We start from the raw sequence: 8,217 nt of genomic DNA on the forward strand, positions 1-8,217 counted from the left end.
ATTTATGTCTCATTTAATTTACCCATAATATTATTATGACTTGCAATTTCCCACGATGAAACTTCTCCTGATAAGGTTGGTTTGCTTGTTAGAGTTAAGAGGTATAAAGTTTTTTTTGGTTTTACTATTTTCTATTTTTATTTTAAAAAAAATGAAAATGTGTTTATTTTTAATTTTAGAAAATATACTAAAAGGGGAGGAGTAGTCACGTGTTAGACTTGGCGTTGCGCCATATGGCACGCCGCGACACACCTAACCAACTCAACACTTGAAATGGTATAGATGACAACTTACAATGTAGCTTTTCAACATATGATATCAATACCTCCTTAGTCCCTCCAATTCTCCTAACACTACTCTTTGCAAAGTTAACTTTTAATCCGCTAGCTAATTCAAAGCACCTGAGAATGACTTTCAAGGTTTTAACATTGTCAAGGTTATCTTCACCTATGAATATGGTGTCATCAACATATTATAAGATATCAATTGATTCAATACGCAAACCCATACCGAGACGTCAGAGAATAGGTTCTTTTGTGTTGCCTCTCTAACCAACCTAGTCAAACCTTCTACTACCAAGACAAATAGTAACGGTGCTAGGGGATCTCATTGTCTAATCCCTTTTTGCATATAGAACTCCTTGGTTGGGCTTCCATTAACCAATACTGACATCGATGACGAACACAAGCATTCCTTAATCCATCTAATCTATCGCTCATCAAACCCAAATCTATGAAGCATGTACAATAGGAAAGACCATGACACTGAGTCATATGTCTTTTCAAAATCAATTTTAAAGAATATACACAACTTCCTCATCCATCTCACCTCATCGAGAGACTCAATCAATATGACAACACTTTGTAATATCCCCCTCCCTTCCACAAAAGCCATTTGTCTCTCATCCACCAGCAAAGGTATCACCACCTTTGTACATGCATCCAACCAGAGATATTGGTCGGTAATCAAAAGATAGTCTGTCATTAGCCATCATATTACCTAATTGGTAATCAAGGAACGAGACCCACCAAGTTCAAGCTTATTATGGTCAGTATAAATAGTCACGCAAAATGATGTATGGTTACTATTCATTTATTACTACTATTGATATTCGTACTTGTTCCTGTGTTAGGATACACACTCCAATTATCCTTGTTGTAGTAGGTCTGGTCTTGGGTCTCGGTCTTCTCGTTCAATCCGGGCGGTCCGAAGCGAGAGGGGGGGGTGCCTGCAAAGACACTCCAACGCTCAAGTAAGTACTCGGCGTAATAAATGCGGTAGGTCAAAAGTAGTTACGTACCTCTCAGGAGTTCTATTTATAGGTGTTCGTGTTGGGCCGTGATTATGGGTTGGGCCCCGGGAAATTAGGGGACTGATCCGAAGTTTATGCTAATTAATTTATCCGTAATTAAGCCGGTAATGACTTTGACCTTGGCCGACCGTACCGATAAGTTCCGTACATTCGTGTGGGGTCGGTGGTGTCGGGTACTCGGCGGGTTCGGGTACGCAAAGCGTTCGTATTGCTCGGCCTAGTCGGCACCATACGGTATACAACCCCCTCAGCGTCGAGGATAGAAAAGATGAAGACGATAAAGAAAGGTTAGCCATTGAACGCCTGGTGTTCGGTCCCGGCCTTATTTCTCGCGAGGCCTGAATTCGGGGGGGGGGGGGGTTTAATCTCCTGAAGTAACGCTGCACCGAGCTCTCGGCGTCGATGAGCCGAACCCTCCTTGGATTACGCGTTGTGAAATCGACGCGTGGACTCCGATGGAGGGTTCCTAGAGTTGACAAGGTGGCCTGGAATCATGCCGAGATTTCTGATAGAAGTGGCCTGAAAATGCCCAAATTTAAGGTCGTGTCGTGGCCTTTTTAGATGTTGGGAGCCGATACCGAGACCGCCGAGATGAGTGGGCCTCAAATGTTGGAATTAATTGTTGTGCCGAGACCTCATTGTGTGTTGAAGGTCGTGTCGAGGTTGAAACGAGTGTGACTTGCCACGTTGGCCTTGGCAGTTACAGGCCCAACGGTTATTTAATCTGGACCGTTGGATGTTCTAGATCGAACGGTCCCGGTCTTGCTAAGGCTTTTCACCTTCCCCGTTTACCTCACCTATAAATAGGGGGGGGTGTGTGAGAATTTACTTGCTGTAAATTCTCCGAGCTCTCTCGTAATCAGATTCGACCGAGCTAACCGAGCAAGGTAAATTTTGTATTCGTTATTTTTTAGCAATAAATGGATAAGGGATATTCCTCGGCAAGGAGTTGGACGTCCTCGGAGGGTTCGGACACTAATTCCAGTAGAGAGGGGTCGGGGTCAAGTGAGATATCTAGGTTGTCGCCTCTGCAGTGCGAGGTAGTGTTTCCTTCCGACCGCCCCGAGCCAGAAGATAGTGGGGATGAGGTGGTTGAGATCTCGCCACCGCCGAATCTGGGTGTGGCTCTGGCGCGAGCTGTTGAAGTTGACAAGAGGGGGGTGAGTTCGGTCGGGGTAGAGCCTGCCGACGTGGAGATTCAGGGGGGTGTAATGGAAGTGATCGGTGGTGGTCGAGGTAAACGTAAGGTCACTTCGAGACCTAAGCCGAGAGCGAGGATTGAATATGGCTCTCTGGAGATGCCGGGGTATGAATGGGTAGACGGAGAGGTCGGCATATATTTCTCCAAGTGGTCTGACCAAGCCATGCTAGACACCTTTGTTTCTTTGGAGAAGTGTTTTGGCAGCGGAGACGGCGAATTTCCTTTGCTTGCCGAGGCGTGCGAGGACGATGGGCCGAACACTGATTTCGTCTTTCTGGAACCAAGTGACGACGAGGCCGACTACTTCTACGCCTACATGTGCTGGTTCGAAGATCTCGGGGTCCAATTGCCGTTTGATGATTTCCAGATGGGTGTGCTCCGAGTGCTAAATGTTGCACCGACCCAATTACATCCGAATGCCTGGGCGGCAATGCAGGCATTCCGAAACCTCTGTCTATGCTTAGGACTCACGCCTCGGCCGTTGGCGTTTCTATATTTTTATACGTGTCGGCCGAGTAAACCGGTGAAGTGGGTATCGTTGTCTCGGGTGCCGAAGCGTGGGTTTCTTCAAGCCTTTACCTCGTCCTACAAAGGGTTTAAGAGTGGGTTTTTTAAGGTTCGTTGGGGGTCGGACATGAGAGATTGTTTCTATGATCGCGAAAACACTCCCCTATTCCCCTTCTACTGGACGAGGCGTCCGACTCGTTACGAGGCTATATCAAAATCAAAACTCCCTGCCGAGGACATAGAGATTGTAGAACTCCTCGACCAATTGCCGAAGGAACTACCCGTCCGATGCCTCCTGGATATTTTTGAGACGTCTCTATTCGAGATGGTCTTGCTAGGTATGTACCTTAGGCTTCGGTAATGTAGCACCGTTTTTAATTGATGTTAAAATTTGCTTTGTTGTAGGATTGATGGCCGGAGGCAAACTTGACGTGGTCGCGATGCTCGCCAAGAGGGCGAAGGAAGCAAAGGAGAGCGGAAAGGTGCCGCCGGCGAGATCGGCCCTCAAGGCACAACGAGACAAGCCTCCTCACGTCCTGATTCCGATGTCCGATCCCAAAAAGAAAGGGGGGTCGTCTAGGGTTCGGGCTGCCGAACAAAACCTTGAGTCGGAACGACCGAGCTCTTCCTCCAAGCGGCCGAAGCAGCTATCACTGGATCAAGCAGGGTGTGGGGCCTTCGCCATTCCTGCTGTTGTTGCGGGGTCCAACTTCCTGGCTTCGGACGTGCAGGTCGAGAACTTGGTCAGTCTCGACGTTACTACTGGGGGAGGACTTCAATACTTGGAGGGGATGTCAACGGAGGCCGAGTACAAGCTCTTCTGTGAGCTTGATGCTCGGACTTCCCTCGTGGCCAAGCATGTGATGATGAGGTCGGCGGTCTCGGCCGAGAGGCTCCAAAGCCGTTTGAAAGATGCTGAGGCGACGGTGAAAGATGCCTTGAGTGCTAATGCCAAGGCCACTGAATCGGCTGAGGAATTGAAGAAGGCCGCCGATGCGTATCGCAGAGAGGCCGATGACCTGAAGCTGATCGTGCAAAAGATGAAGGCCGACGCCGCCACTGCTGCAAACGAGATCACCCGACTTAAGGAGTCGGCTGCGAAGTTCGAGGCCGAGGCCACCAAGCAAATTCTCTCCCAACGTGACGCCGGCTTCAATCATGCTGTTCGGCAGGCTTACCACTTTTGCGACGTCCCGGCTGACTTTCAGTTTGATGTTAGTTGGGACTTCTTGGGTGGCAAGTTTATGAGCTACGCCGAGTTCCCCCAAGGGGCCGAGCCAGATGCCGAGGCCCCGCGCCAAAATATGTCCAGTCGGGCCCCGGTGCAATCAACTGGGGAGGATGACCAAATAATTGATGTTGTCGGAGATGGGAACCCGATGGAGCCGGCGGTTGAATAGGATCGGCTTGTATGGCCTGCTAGGGTTAGGGATTACTTGTAATTTGGCCGGTAGCGCCTTTTGTTAGCTCGGCCTTAGGTGTCGGGGGTGTAGGCTGATTTAATTTTTTGTAAGTAGCCGTTTTGATCGGCACTGATTAAATAGACAATTTTTATTTCAAGTTAAGATGAACCGAACGCGCCTCAACCGAGGGTTTTTTCACAACGCGATAGAAACGAAACCTTTGCGAGCGATCGGCTCAATCTGCCATTATTAATAATGAAACTTCATTTGGATGGTGTTAACATGAATCGGCCTCGGCTTAACCGAGGGTTTTCCCTTTCTCAACTCGGTGGAAATGAAACCTTTTCGAGAGGTCGGCTTAATCGACCATTATTAATAATGAGACTTCATTTGAATGCTAAGTTAAAATGAATCGGCCTCGGCTTAACCGAGGGTTTTCTTTTCGCGACGCCGTGGAAACGAAACATTTTGTGAGAGGTCGGTTAGATCGGCCATAAGTGATGACGCCGCCATGTATGGTGCGTAGCGGGTTCGTGTTCTACTTACGCGAGTAGGAGGTAGCTTGGCCAAAGCGTGTTGGGCCCGACCCATTGGGAGTCGGGGCGTTGTGCTGGGTTTAAATGCTGGTGGTGTATGCTACTCGGCCTAGATGCGTTCTTAACCGAGAGGGTACTCGGCAGGGAAACCTGTCGGGCTCGGTAGAACGTCGAAGTGGTCGACCGAGGGTTGCTTGGTCGGGCTCGGTAGAACGTCGAAGTGGTCGACCGAGGGTTGCTCGGCGTTGGTACGTGAGTAACGTTCGGCCTAGGTGCATCCTTAGCCGAGGATGGTACTCGACAGGGAAACCTGTCGGGCTCGGTAGAACGTCGAAGTGGTCGGCCGAGGGTTGCTCGGCGTTGGTGCGTGAGTAACGTTCGGCCTAGGTGCATCCTTAGCCGAGGAGGGTACTCGGCAGGGAAACCTGTCGGGCTCGGTAGAACGTCGAAGGGGTCGGCCGAGGGTTGCTCGGCGTTGGTGCGTGTCGATCGAGATCGAATTCTGCATCATTGCGGTCTACACATGCATAATATTGGATGAGGAAAGATAATGAAATAAGTTTTTTATTAATTAAGTGCCTCGTTAAAAACCTTGCCGACCCAAAACCCTCCTTAGGGACAAAAGAGTCGGTCAAGGAAAAGAGTGCACTAGTACATCAACTGTAATACATCTTTAGGTGAGTTGAGTTCCAAGTTCTAGGGATAGGCTTTCCAGACAGGTGCTCCAGCTTGAATGCTCTGTTATTCAGGTTGTGTCGGACTCGGAAGGGCCCATCCCAGGTCGAGATCGAATTCTGCATCATTGCGGTCTACACATGCATAATATTGGATGAGGAAAGATAATGAAATAAGTTTTTTATTAATTAAGTGTCTCGTTAAAAACCTTGCCGACCTAAAACCCTCCTTAGGGACAAAAGAGTCGGTCAAGGAAAAGAGTGCACTAGTACATCAACTGTAATACATCTTTAGGTGAGTTGAGTTCCAAGTTCTAGGGATAGGCTTTCCGGACAGGTGCTCCAGCTTGAATGCTCCGTTATTCAGGTTGTGTCGGACTCGGAAGGGCCCATCCCAGTTTGGGGCGAGCTTCCCTTGCTTCGGATCTTTCCTCGCTTCGCCCGTGGCTCTCCAAACGAGATCTCCTTCTCGGAATGCTCGAGGCTTCACCTTGCTGTCGAACCTTCTCTTGTATCGTTGTTTGGTGGCCTCGGCCACAACCAGCGCTCGGTCTCGAACCTCTTCTATCGCGTCTAGGTTTGTTCGGAGTTCGGCTTCATTGTTTGCCTCATCAAAGTGGGTTCGGCGGAATGACGGTTCCCCGATTTCCACTGGGATCATCGCATCGGACCCATAAGCCATGCGAAAAGGGATCTCCCGCGTAGTCGATTGGGGGGTACATCGGTATGCCCAGAGCACCTCGGGTAGTTGCTCGGCCCATGCTCCCTTTGCTTCCCCTAGCCGTTTCTTTAATTCTGCCAGGATGACCTTGTTGGCCGACTCGGCCTGCCCGTTTGTTTGTGGGTGTTCTACCGAGGTAAATTTGTGTTGTACTCCTAGGCCAGCCAGGAACTCGTTGAGTTTTCGATCGGTGAATTGAAGGCCGTTGTCGGTCACTAGTGTGTGAGGGACACCGAAGCGGGTGATGATGTTTTTCCATAGGAATTTTTGAACCTGGAGGGCGGAGATGCATGCCAGGGGTTCGGCCTCAATCCACTTGGTAAACAAATCCACAGCTACAATGAAGAACTTGTATTGCCCCTTGGCGATCGGAAATGGTCCTAGTATGTCGGCTCCCCAGGTAGCGAATGGCCATGCGGGGGGGATGCAATGTAGTTGCTCGGCCGGCTGGTGGATTAGGTTCCCATGCTTCTGACACGGTAGACACTTCTTCACAAACGCTGCACAGTCGGTGTTCATGGTCGGCCAGTAGTATCCGGCCCGTAAGAGCTTGGAGACAGTTGTCCTCGCTCCTGAGTGCAGGCCGCAGATTCCCTCGTGCACCTCTCTCGTCACATAATCGGCTTCATGGAGGTCGATGCATTTTAGCAACGGGGTAGAGAAACCACGTTTGTACAGTTGCCGGACAATGATAGTATATCTACTGGCTTGAGTTCGCAAACGTTTGGCCTCGGCCGGATCGTCTGGTGTGACCCCGTCAATGATGAAAGCTTTGATTTCGGCTCGCCAGTCTGGGGGATTTTTTGGTGCGGTGTGATCGGCATCGACATTTGCTATCAATTCCGTGTCAACACTGGGGTGGTCGATCTCCTGTTGGATGATGGTTCTCAAGTGACCTGGTTTTTTGGTTGTGGCCAGCCTAGCCAACCGGTCGACTCGAGTGTTGTTCTCGCATGGGATGTGCTCGACCGACACCTCCTGGAAGTTTGCCTTCAGCCCTTGATAAGTGTGGTAGTATTTCATCATAATGTGGTCCTTGACCTGGAAATTACCACCTACTTGTTCGGCCACAACCTTGGAATCGGTCAGACATTTGATTCTCGTCGCGCCCATGTCTTCGGCTAATCTGAGCCCGGCTATCAGGGCTTCGTACTCAGCCTGATTGTTGGAGGCTTTGAATCGAAAACGCAGGGATTGTTCCAATGTAATGCCCTTCGGCCCCTCTAAGACTACACCTGCTCCGCTCCCCTGGCTGTTTGAGGAGCCGTCCACGTGGAGGGTCCACCATTGTTCTTCGAAGCGGCCATGGGGGTGTAATTCGTTCACGAAGTCGGCCAGGCATTGCGCTTTGATTGGCCCTCTCGGCCTGTACGCAATGTCAAATTGCGAGAGTTCGACAGCCCGTGCCATCATTCTCCCGGCGAGTTCGGGTTTGCCTAGGACCTTGGAAATCGGGCAGTCGGTGTGCACGACCATTCGGTGGCTCTGAAAGTAGTGTCTCAAACGTCGGGAGGTATGTACCAATCCGAGAGCGACTTTTTCAATCAGTTGGTATCGGGTCTCAGAATCCTGAAGAAGTCGGCTAACAAAATAGACGGGAACCTGAGAGCCTCCCTTTTCTTGTACCAGAACCGAGCTGATTGCTTCGTCTGATACGGCTAAGTATACCAACAGTGGATTCGAACGGTTCGGTCTCGTCAGGGTCGGAGGGGTCGCCAAAGCTGTTTTCAATGCTGCGAAGGCCTCTTCGCATGATTCGTTCCAGGCGAAAGTCGACGCCTTTTTCAAAAGCTTCGTCATCGGACTGATTTTGTCGCCTAGCCGAGGGAGGAATCGGGACAGGGCAACCAGTCTTCCAGAGAG

This window comes from Cajanus cajan, chromosome 6 (assembly GCF_000230855.2).
Source record: "Cajanus cajan strain Asha chromosome 6, NIPB_CcT2T_4, whole genome shotgun sequence".
NCBI classification, from domain to species: Eukaryota; Viridiplantae; Streptophyta; class Magnoliopsida; order Fabales; family Fabaceae; genus Cajanus; species Cajanus cajan.